A 12682-nucleotide genomic window follows, 5' to 3' on the forward strand; every position below is an offset into this window, starting at 1 on the left:
TACCCAACAAAAGATAACTGGGTACCCATGAAGATGCTGGGTGCCCAACTAAATGTCACATGCCCACCAAAAGAAAAGCTGTGTGCCCACGTAGATGTCAGGTGGCCATGAAAAAGTCATGTGTCCACCAAATAAAGGCTGGTTGCCTGTCAAGATGCCAGGTGGGCACCAGAAGAAAAGCTCGGTGCCCACCAAGAGGCCAGGTGGCCACCAAAACAAATGCCATGTGCCCAGCAAGATGACACATGGCCAGCAAAAGAAATGCCAGCTGCCCAACAATAGAAAACCTGGCTGCCCAAGAAAACACCATGTGGCCACCAAAACACCACATGCCCACAAGAATAAACGATGGGTGCCCAGCAAACAAAATGCTAAGTGCCCAACAAAATGTCAGGTGCCCACCAATAGAAATGGTGGGTGCCAACCACGATGTCTGGTGTCCACCAAAATAAAAGCTGGCTGCGCACCGAGACACCAGGTGGCCACAAAAATACCACGTGCCCACCAAAACTAGAGCCGAGTGCCCACCAAGATACCAGGTGGCCACCAAAATGCCATGTGGCCACCAAAAGAAGTGCCAGGTGCCCACCAAGATGCTGCGTGCCCACCAAAAGGAACACCGGCTGCTCACCAAGATGCCAGGTGACGACCAAAATGCCATGTGCCTGCCAAGAGAAAAACAGGGTGCCCACCAAGATGATATGTGCCCACCAAAAGAAATGCTGCGTGCCCACCAAGATGCTGGGTGCTCAGCAAAATAAAGCTGGGTGCCCACCAAGATGCCTGGGGCCCACAAAAATGCCACATGCCCACCAAAAGAAACACTGCGTGCACATGAAGATGCTGGGTGGCCAAATAAATTCCACATGCCCACCGAAAGAAACTCTGTGTGCCCACCAAGATGCCAGGTGGCCACCAAAAGAAATGCCAGCTGCCCACCAAAATGCCACGTGCCAACCAAAATCAATGCCACGTGCCCAGTAAAAGAAAACCAGGGTGACCACCAAAACACCATGTGGCCACCAAAACACCACATGCCCACAAGAATAAACGATGGGTGCCCAGCAAACAAAATGCCAAGTGCCCAAACAAACGCCAGGTGCCCACCAATAGAAATGGTGGGTGCCAACCACGATGGCTGGTGTCCACCAAAATAAATGCTGGCTGAACAGCAAGACGCCAGGTGGCCACAAAAATACCACGTGCCCACCAAAATAATTGCCGAGTGCCTACCAAGATGCCAGGTGCCCACCAAAATCCCATGTGCCTGCCAAGAGAAACACCGGGTGCCCACCAAGACGCCATGTGCCCACCAAAATAAATATTGGGTGCACACCAAGTTGCTGGGTGCTCACCAAATTAAATCTGGGTTGCCACCAAGATGCCAGGTGACCACAAGAACACCATGTGCCCACAAAAATAAGTGGTGTGTCCCTATGGAGATGCCAGGTGGCCACCACAAGAAGTGCTGGGTGTCCACCAACATAACAGGTGGCCAGCAAAACACAACGTGCCCAGCAAAAGAAATGCCAGGTGCCTACCAAGATTGCAGGTGGCCACCAAAATGACACATGGCCACGAAAAGAAACGCTGTCTGCCAACAAGATGAATGCCACGTGCCTACCAACAGAAAAACTGGGTGCCAACCAAAGGACCATGTGCCCACCAAAGGAAATGCTGGGTACCCACCAAGATACGGGTTGCCAATGAAAATAAATGCTTGGTGCTTCCAAAGATGCTAGGTGGCCACCTAAGTGCTTGGTGGTGACCCACAAAAATACCGGGTGCCCACCAAGACGGCAACTGGCAAGCAGAATAAACACCAGGTTTCCACCAAGAGGCCAGGCGGCCAGCAAAAAACAGGTGCCCACCGAAAGGAACTCTGGGTGCCCACCAAGATGCCAGGTGCCCGCCAAAACGCCATGAGGCCAGCAAAAGAAATGCCGGGTGACTAAGACGTAGCCAGGTGCCCCCCAAGATGCCAGGTGCCTACCAAAAGTAACAGCGGGTGCCCACTATGATGCCAGGTGGCCACAAAAATGCTCCATGCCCACAAAAAGAAAAGCCAGGAGCCCACTAATCAAAAACCTGGGTGCCCACCATGATTAATGCCACATGCCCACCAAAAGAGACACTGGGTACCCACCAAAAGACCATGTGCCCAGCAAAATCAAGGCTTGGTGCCCAACAAGATGTCACCTTGTCACCAAAATGCCACGTACCCACCAAAAAAATCACAGGGTGCTCACCAATATTCCAGGTGGCACCCAAAATGCCAGGTGGCCACCAAAATAAAGGCTGGTTGCCTATCAAGATGACAGTTGGCCACCACAACACGACATGCCCAACAAACAAAATGCTGGGTTCCCACTGAGATGCCAGATGCCCACCAAAGTAAATGCTGGGTGGTTAAGGAGATGCCAGGTGGCCACCTGGTGAAAAACTCGAGCTAAGAATTTAGGTGGCCATCAAGATAAAGACTAGGTGCCCACCAAGATGCCAGCTGGCCACCAAAAGAAACGCTTGCTGCTCATCAGTATTCCAGGTGGCAACCAATACGCCAGGGGCCCACGAAAGGAAATGCCAGGTGGCTACCTAAACACCGTGTGGCCACCCAAACTAATGCTGCGTGCACACAAAGATGCCAGGTGGTCTCTATAACGCCATGTGCTCACTCAGATAAATGCCAGATGCCCACCAAGATGTCAGGTGGCCACCAAATAGTCATGTGCTCAGGAAAATATACACTGGGTGCCCACCAAGATGCCACGTGCCCACCAAAATGCCACATGCCCACCAAAAGAAAGGCTGGGTCCTTACCAAATGTTGGTGCTCTCCAAAATACATGCTGGGTGCCCAGCAAGATGCCAGGTGGCACCCAAAATGCCGGGTGCCCAACAAAATATACACTGGGTGCCCATGAAGATGCTGGGTGGCCAACTAAATGTCACATGCCCACCGAAAGAAACGCTGTGTGCCCACATATAAGCCAGGTGGCCACGAAAAAGCCATGTGTCCACCAAATATAGGCTGGTTGCCTGTCAAGATGGCAGGTGGCCACCAAAAGAAATGCCACGTGCCCAGCAAGATGACACGTGGCCAGGAAAAAAAATTCCAGCTGCCCACCAGTAGAAAACCTGCATGCACAACAAAACGCCATGTGGCCACCAAAACACCACATGCCCACAAGACTAAACGATGGGTGCCCAGCAAACGAAATGCCAAGTGCCCAACAAAACGCCAGGTGCCCACCAATAGACATGGTGGGTGCCAACCACGATGGCTGGTGTCCACCAAAATAAATGCTGGCTGCGCACCGAGACGCCAGGTGGCCACAAAAATACCATGTACCCACCAAAACTAGTGCCGAGTGCCCACCAAGATGCCAGGTGGCCACCAAAATGCCATGTGGCCACCAAAAGAAGTGCCAGGTGCGCAACAAGATGCTGTGTGCCCACCAAAAGGAACACCGGCTGGTCACCAAGATGCTAGGTGACCTCAAAATGCCATGTGCCTGCCAAGAGACACACCGGGTGCCCAACAAGATGCCATGTCCCCACCAAAAGAAATGCTGGGTGCTCACCAAGATGCAGGGTGCTCAGCAAAATAAAGCTGGGTGCCCACCAAGATGCCAGGTGACCACAAGAACACCATGTGCCCACAAAAATAAATTTTGCGTCCCTAGGAATATGACAGGTGGCCACCACAAGAAGTGCTGGGTGCCCACCAAGATACCAGGTGGCCACCAAAACACCAGGTGTAAATTAAAAGAAACTCGAGGTGCCCACCAAGATGCCAGCTGGCAAAAGAAATACAACGTGCCCAGCAAAAGAAATGCCAGGTGCCTACCAAGATTGCAGATGACCTCCAAAATGACGCATGGACACGAAAACAAACGCTGTCTGCCCAACCAGATGATTGCCATGTGCCTACCAACAGAAAAACTGGGTGCCAACCAAAGGACCACGTGCCCACCAAAAGAAATGCTGGGTACCCACCAAGATGCTGGCTGCCAAGGAAAAGAAATGCTGGGTGCTTGCAAAGATGCTAGGTGACCACCTAAGTGCTTGGTGGTGACCCAGAAAAATACCGGGTGCCCACCAAGACGGCAACTGGCAACCAGAATAAACACCAGGTGTCCACCAAGAGGCCGGGTGGCCAGCAAAAACCAGGTGCCCACCGAAAGGAAATCTGGGTGCCCCCCAAGATGCCAGCTGCCTACCAAAAGTAACAGCGGGTGCCCATTAAGATGCCAGGTGGCCACAAAAATGCCCCCTGCACACCAAAAGAAATGCCAGGTGCCCACCAATCAAACACCGTGTTGCCCACCATGATCAATGCCACATGCCCACCAAAAGAGACACTGGGTACCCACCAAAAGACCACGTGACCAGCAAAATCAAGGCTGCGTGCCCAACCAGATGCCAGCTTGTCACCAAAATGCCACGTACCCACCAGAAATATCACAGGGTGCCCACCAATATTCCAGGTTGGCACCCAAAATGCCAGGTGACCACCAAAAGAAACGCCAGCAGCCCACCAAAGAAAATGCCAGGTGGCCACCAAAAGAAAGGCTGGTTGCCTACCAAGATGGCACTTGGCCACGAGAACGCGACATGCCCAACAAACAAAATGCTGGGTGCCCACCGAGATGCCAGGTCCCCACCAAAGGAAATGCTGGGTGGCTAAGGAGATGCCAGGTGGCCAAGGAGATGCCAGGTGGCCACCTGGTGAAAAACTCGGGCTAAGCATTTAGGTGGCCATCAAGATAAAAACTAGGTGCCCACCAAGATGCCAGCTGGCCACCAAAAGAAACGCTTGCTGCTCATCAATATTCCAGGTGGCAACCTATACGCCAGGGGCCCACGAAAGGAAATGCCAGGTGGCCACCAAAACACCATGTGGCCACCTAAACTAATGCTGTGTGCGCACAAAGATGCCAGGTGGTCACTATAACGCCATGTGCTCACCCAGATAAATGCCAGATGCCCACCAAGATGTCAGGTGGCCACCAAATAGTCATGTGCCCAGGAAAATAAACACTGGGTGCCCAGCAAGACACCAGGTGCTCACCAAAATGCCACATGCCCACCAAAAGAAAGGCTGGGTCCTTACCAAATGTTGGTGCTCTCCAAAATACATGCTGGGTGCCCAGCAAGATGCCAGGTGGCCACCAAAAGAAATGCCGCGTGCCCACCAAAAGATACGCTGGGTGCCCACCAAGATGCTGGGTAGCCACCGAAAAAATGCCACGCGCCCAACAAGATGACACGTGGCCAGCAAAAGAAATGCCAGCTGCCTACCAAAAGAAATCCTGAGTGCCCACCAAAATGCCAGGTGTCCACCAAAACACCAGATGCCCACATGAATAAGCGATTGGTGGCCAGCAAACAAAGTTCCAGATGCCCACCAAAAGAAACGCTGGGTGCCCATCAATATTCCAGGTGGCAATCAATACACCAGGGGCCCACGAAAAGAAATGCCAGGTGGCCACCAAAACACCACGTGCTCACCAAAACTTATTCTCGGTGCGCACAAAGATGCCAGATGGACACCAAAAATTAATGTGCCTAGGAAAATAAATGCTGGGTGCCCACCAAGATGCCAGCTGCCCACCAAAATGCCACATGCCCACCAAAAGAAACACTGGGTGCCCATGAAGATGCCAGCTGGCCAACTAAATACCAAATGCCCAACAAGGATGGTGAGGGGACTGGAGTATCTCCCCTACTAGGAGAGGTTGAGGGAACTGGCATTTTTCAGCCTGAAGAAGAGAAGGCTGCGAGGGAACCTTATAAATGCCTACAAATATCTGAAGGGTGGGTGTCAGGAGGATGGGGCCAAGCTCTTTTCAGTGGTGCCCAGTGACAGGACAAGGAGCAATGGGCACAAACTGAGGCACAGGAAGTTCCATCTGAACATGAGGAAGAACTTCTTCCCTCTGAGGGTGACGGAGCCCTGGCACAGGCTGCCCAGGGAGGTTGTGGAGTCTCCTTCTCTGGAGATATTCAAGACCTGCCTGGACAAGGTCCTGTGCAGCCTGCTGTAGGTGACCCTGCTTCGGCAGGGGGGTTGGACTAGATGACCCACAGAGGTCCCTTCCAACCCCTACTATTCTGTGATATTCTGTGATATTCTGTGAGAAGACAAGTTGTGTGCCCACAAATATGCCAGGTGGCCACGAATACGCCACGTGTCCACCAAATAAAGTCCGGTTGCCTGTCAAGATGCCAGGTGGGCACCAAAAGAAATGCTGGTTGCCCACTTGTGGAATTATTTGTAATTTTGAGATGTAAAACCTTAATTTTAAGTTTTATATGAAAAACGTAGCAGTGCTCACCCACTGAGGAAAAGCATGAAACCAAAAGGAGCTCTGAGGATGGGACACAGCTGCAGTAGGCAGGCGAGGAATGCACTAACACAGCAACTCCCTGCAAGGTACCATAGAGGACGGAACAAGGTCGAGACTCCGTGGCCCTGCTCCGTGATGATAAAGCAGAAAGAAATGGTTCTCTAGAACTGATCAGCAGCTCATCTGGCCCCCTGAGCCAACAGGTTTTCGAAACCTTGCCAAAGTGCTATCCTCTCGTGAGCTTTGCACGTTTTAATATCATTTTAATACTAAAACACACCTCCATCCCGAAGGCTCCCCGCCTCCGAGGTGCCACCACCCCTCTTCGAGTCTGCGCTCTCGATTTTTCATAAACTCTACCTTTAAACGTGAAGCGAGAGAATTTTACACCAATCATGATAAAAGCTATGTATGACTACAGTCACTCAAACTCCACCTTAAAGGTAGAAAGGCTATAAAAATAGCCAGGGAAATGGGGGATTTTCAGAGAAGAAGATAACACCGTAGATCTTCGGAGAAAACGAAGATAACACCGTGAGCAAGTCAAGGGAAACTCCACCTCAGACTGCCTCCGAGAACCGGGATTGGCCGACGGGGTGAGCCTTGCTTCTCCCCTCCTTGGGAAGCCTTGAGTGAGACTTAAATTAGGCGCTTTTCTCGGGAATAGTTACTCCCTAATGTTTATAGCCAGGCTGTATTAGTAACAAACTTTTCACGCCTTTTGGATTTGCACGTGCTTTCTTGCAGGCAGTCACTATCACCGGCAATTCAAAAAACCTCTATGTCTGTTGCAGAAATAACACTGCACTGTTTCAGTCGCCAGTTGTCACAGTTTCTCACTGAACGCGACCAAATGCGGCCGTGCCAGTTCATGAGCACGACTGGACTGAAGGTGCAGACTGCTATGAGTGTCTCCAGAATCGTGGAAACGCAACTGGACTGGTAGTGGCAAATTGGACATCACTCAGAATTTAAACCTAGCCGCACCCAGCCTCTCACGTTGGTGAAGAGCGTTAGAAAGCAAGGGGATTAATTTTCTGCCGAGTTAACATGACAGGCTTGGACACTAAAAATGAGGCTTTAGGACCTGAAAAGTGGGCTCTAGTTACTACAAGAGGGGTTTGGGCCATGAAAATGAGGGTCTGGACACTCAGGATGGCAGCTTGGAAGCGAAAAAAAGGCTTTTTGCCCTAACAGAGGGGGTTGAGACCCTCAAAATGAAACTGTGGGCTCTAAAAGAAGGCTATGGAGGATAAAAGAAAGGCTCGGTCCCTGAAAAGGAGGGTTCAGGCCCCCCCGATGAGCCTCTGGGGACTCGAAAGGGCTCCAAGGGTTCCAGGAACTGGGGTTCCATCAGGCTGGTGGCCAGTCCCCACTGGGGTTCCCCAGGGCTGCGTTCTACAGCCAGTGCTCCCTCATCTGTTTCTGAATGCTCTGGCCACAGGAACTGAACGCCCATGGAGGAAGTTTAGATACAGATACAGGCACAGACAGAGATAAAGGCGTAGGGACAGGTACAGGCACACGAACAGGCAGAGGGAGAGGTGTAGGTGACGGGCTGTGCATTCTTCTTTCCTGGTTCTTTCTACCTAATGGTTATGGTCATTTGGGACCAAGAGTGGGCAGAGACAGTAGCATTTGGTGCTGTTGTGTTCAAGGTCAACAATGGTGTTTTGCCTAAAAGAAGAGTTTCTTCCGACAGACACACACGTTTCCTCATTTGCGATGGGAACCCAGCTGGGGCTGCCTGCTGCAGCCCACAGCAACATCTCCAGTGACAAACTCGGTGGCTTTGCCTTTTTCCCTGACAGACCACTCCAGAAATAAGCCTTCTGGGAGAGAGACCCTAAGTCCTTCTGCATTTCCAGGATGTGCACAACCTTGCTGGGGTGATTTCACGCCAGTTTCTCAACCTCTATCCTCCGTATGGTACCCTTTCCTTCAGTGGTATTTAGCAGAGGTTTTTTCAACTCATCTACACAAATGAGTCAGTCACTAGTTTTTCCAGAGCGTCGCAGGCAAAAATTGCTCAGTCCACGTGGCTTAAAGCAAATGACGATCCAAGCGCTTTACTGGTAACGCAAACAACATGAAATTAAGGAGAAAGCTCCAAACTAGACACTTTCTAAAGTCAATAAACACCATCAGATTTTCAGACACCCTATGGAGCAAACACAAAAGAGATTTCTGAAGCTCTACAAGCCTTTCCAAAGGAAAGGTAAGCCAACTGCAAAGCCCTGGTGAGAACTCACCTGTAGTAGCATCCAACCTAAACCTCCCTGACGCAACTTCAGGCCATTGCCTCTCGTCCTATCGCTAGGATCTTTGGTGACATGGCTCTCTCCTCCACAAGGTTTTTCAGGGTAATTTCCAGCTCTGTGATGATATCTGTGGCTCTGCCCACCAGGATAATCCTCCCTATGTCCCTGAGCATATGGTGAGTTTTCTCCTCCGGTCCCAGGTGGACCAAAGTCATCTGGAGAGAAGTTCTCTCTCTTTACTGGAGCTTGGCACTGAGTGCCAACAGCATAGCCCTCATAAAACTTTTCATACTGTTATACTAAGGAACAAAAAGGGGAATCAAAATGTGAAATGCTAACTCAAATTAACCAGACTGTTGCTGTTACATGTATTTTTGTAAAGCCCTGCCCTTACTAATTTTGAAATTAACTCTAGAGACTAAGAAACAGGGTTTTGAACAACGTTACTGTTTCATAAGAAGGATGTACCTGTCCTAAGTAAAAGCAGAGAGCGATAATTCCTAGGAATAGCTAACGAGCTATGAAAATCTGCAGAGATTGCCAAAAGAAACAGGTAACTAGGGGAAAGGCAACTCCAGCAGGGGGAGATTGATTGCGACCACAGACTCACGGACCACCTACCCCAATTCTGCGCCAGACTCAAAAGATGAAGAAACCGAGCATGCATACTAATTTACATGCTGGACCAAGAGACTTTGGCCAGATGCAGACAATCCAGCAACTACAGCTATTTGGTTTCTAGCCTGCTCACGTTTGTCAGGAGGTGAAGGATGTCATTACAAGGAAGCTTTAGTTAAAGAGACACCTGGTCCTCAAATCCTGTTACCAAATTGTAACTATCCTTTAACATTGATCACTGCCATATTTGAGCTGGTAACCAGCAAAGGAAACATCAAGTTTGGACTTTCTCTTTTCCCTGATAAAAGAAGTTTGGTCTGTAGTACAGTTATAGTTTGACCTGTATTACAAAAGGACATCAAGAAACAAAATATGGCCAATATGGGAAAATGTGTGCTGCAGGCAAAGGCAGAAGGTGAACATCCTATTTAAGCAAAACCAGTTCAGAACTCCTACAAGTTTTAGGGAAAGTTTTAGAATTACATTTGTCTCCGTTTCGTTTGGCATGTTTACCATCTGCAATGAAAAAGTGTATGGGGAAAAAGGCTATGTCATTTTTGCTTGTGTTAGAGGCACTTTTACAGAATGACAGAATGACAGAAGGAAGGGACCTCTGTGGGTCATCTAGTCAAACCCCCCTGCCGAAGCAGGGTCACCTACAGCAGGCTGCACAGGACCTTGTCCAGGCGGGTCTTGAATATCTCCAGAGAAGGAGACTCCAGAACCTCCCTGGGCAGCCTGTTCCAGTGCTCCGTCACCCTCAGAGGGAAGAAGTTCTTCCTCATGTTCAGACGGAACTTCCTATGCTTCAGTTTGTGCCCATTGCCCCTTGTCCTGTCACTGGGCACCACTGAAAAGAGCTTGGTCCCATCCTCTTGACACCCAAATGTTGGCCGCAATGGGGTGGGCCTTAGCCCCAGGCCTGGCTGACCCCATCCCCACAGTCCCTGGGGCCTTGCAACCCCCTCCCAGTGTCCACAGGGTCCTGACTGCCCCCTCCCACCACAGCATGGCCCCTCTGGGGACCAGGCGGGACAGGCACAGGGCACAGCCCGGGGACGCTCCAGCCCTGCCACCCCTCTGGGCTTTCCCCCAATGTCCCCACAGTGCCAAGACCGCCTGCACCAGGCAAGAACATGGCAGAGAACTGAGGACACTGTCATGGCTGGAGAAATGGCTCAGGGAGGTGCAGGAGGAGCATGTGGGAAGGGGAGGAACGTCCTCCCGGGGGGGGCAGGAAGAGTTGTCTGTATAAAACAACCTCAGCCAAGGGCTTGGAGAGCAGCTTCTTACCCGTGACCCTGCAATTCCCTCCTGCCGACCTGCAGGAAAGTGCTTGAGGATCAGGGGATGCTTTGGGGGTCCAAAAGCAATGTTCTCATGGGCTGCAGTTTTCAGCACAGGAACTCATCCAGAAGCCACTGGAGGTACTCCTCACCACAGTACGCACAGCAGGGAGAAAGGGTTGTAGAAGGAGGCCACATATTTTCTGAAGAAATCCACTGTCTTTGGACAAAGGATGCACAGGGAATCTTTTGTTTTGAAGCCACTGTGAAATAATGAAGGCAAGTCCATTTGCTGAGAGGAGGAATTAAATAATACTGAAATCATTCCTTTATAGTATTTGCTGACTTCATATATTTCGTGAGCCCTTAGTACATAGCTTTCATTTTGGGGAGCAAGTCCTAAATACATCACAACACTCCTTACATCTTTTTGTAAAATCAAAACTAGCCACTGGCCAAATTCATCAAGATTATGAGAAGTTCGAGTCATCCTCAGTAATACACAGTGCAGTCACTGACGCCTACAGATTTGGACAACAAACACTGAAACACTACAAACTGGAAGTATTTACCGACGTGACAGCCTAAGTTTTCAGCGCAGCAGGACCTGCACAGTATGAGCACCCTCAGTCTCAACCTGCCATCTGGTTCACCTCCGTTTCTATCTTGTCTCCTGTCTCTCCGTGCTCTTCCCTCTGCCAGGCACTCTTCCCAGTCACTCCATCACCTGCCAGTGCCTTTCTCTGTTCTCGTGTTTTGGTGGCAGGTGGTACCTTGAAAGCACTGTTCCACCCATGGGACCTGCACCTGTTTCTCTCCTCCCGCCTCTTGGTGCTCTGGCTGCGTGACACTTTCTTTGACCTCAGAGGCCCTTTGTGCCTGGCTCTCTCCTGCTGCTAAAGCCTGTTCCTGCAAGAGAAGAGGCAATTAGTTGGTGTCTCCTCCCTGCTATCTCACCTGCATCTCTGTGTCCTGGGCAGCTGGTGGGAACTGTCACCATCAGCCCCAGCTGTCCTAGAAGTCCTCTCCTGGCTCTGGGTGTGCTTGGCATCGAACGTGGTTCCTCAAGGAGAAGAGCAAAACTCCAAGTAACCCCTGGGCACCAACCTGCTGGGAGAGCTCATTTGAAGGCAGGTTGGCAGCAAGCCCCAAGGCTGGTCCAGGGGTGCTCCCTGTCCCGAGCTCAGCCACAGGTCCCACACCCGGCTCTCTTGTTACCAAGAGGGATTTGCTTGCATTTTCCTTGTGTTCTAATTCGTGCACGGGAAAAAAGGCAGCAGAAGGACGCACTGGCTAAAACCCCTTCTTACTGCCAGCCATAAAGGTGCCTCTCAGCTGGGAGCACGAGAAGGACAAGTAAGCCAAAACAGCAGAATGCAGCAAAAACCATAAAACCACACATGAAATGTAAAGAGTGGATTTATTGTCATTATCTCGCAAACCAGGGGATCTCTGATACAGCACCTGGGCAGAAGCACAGAAGCAAAGCAGGAATGCAGACACCACAGAGCTCAGTCCCTGCTAGAGAAAGAGTGCCAGCTACTGAACTTGGTTCTTTCACCTGGGTACATACGATGTTCACCCAGACATAACATTCCACTGTGCCTTGATCCTTCCCGCAGCAGGGCAGGAATCACAGGCATGTTTGACAGATTGCCTTGGAGTCTGTCAATCACAGACCTATGTTGTCTAAACACAGATGTTCTGCTTGTTGAGCACACAAGACTAAACAATGATTAGTATGCTGATGTCCTTTTTTGACACCCCAGCTGCAAGTCACTTGAACGTGTTTGCAATCCTCCTTGTCAATCTTCCGTTATCATCCCCCATGCAGCATGTGACCATCCAACAGCACACAGCATGTCTCCTGCCCTGAAAGACTGTTATGGACAGATGGAGCCCAAAGTCATGGGCTAAGTGAACTCCATGAACATTTTAGAGGAATGGCCCAGAAAGTAAGGAATGATATCTCTGTGTGTAAATCAAAAGACAGGAAAAGATTTATTGGGAAGTGTTGGATCTGAGTGTGATGTAGATGGTCTAAAAGAAGAATTGGATACTGTCCTGGTTTCAGCTGTGTGCCATTCACAATATCTTTCCCTTGACCATCCTTGTACCCTCCCATGCAAACAGCCCATCTCTATTTACCCTTTCCTCCCTGGCCC

The sequence above is a fragment of the Opisthocomus hoazin genome, chromosome 13 (assembly GCF_030867145.1).
Source record: "Opisthocomus hoazin isolate bOpiHoa1 chromosome 13, bOpiHoa1.hap1, whole genome shotgun sequence".
Classification (NCBI taxonomy): domain Eukaryota; kingdom Metazoa; phylum Chordata; class Aves; order Opisthocomiformes; family Opisthocomidae; genus Opisthocomus; species Opisthocomus hoazin.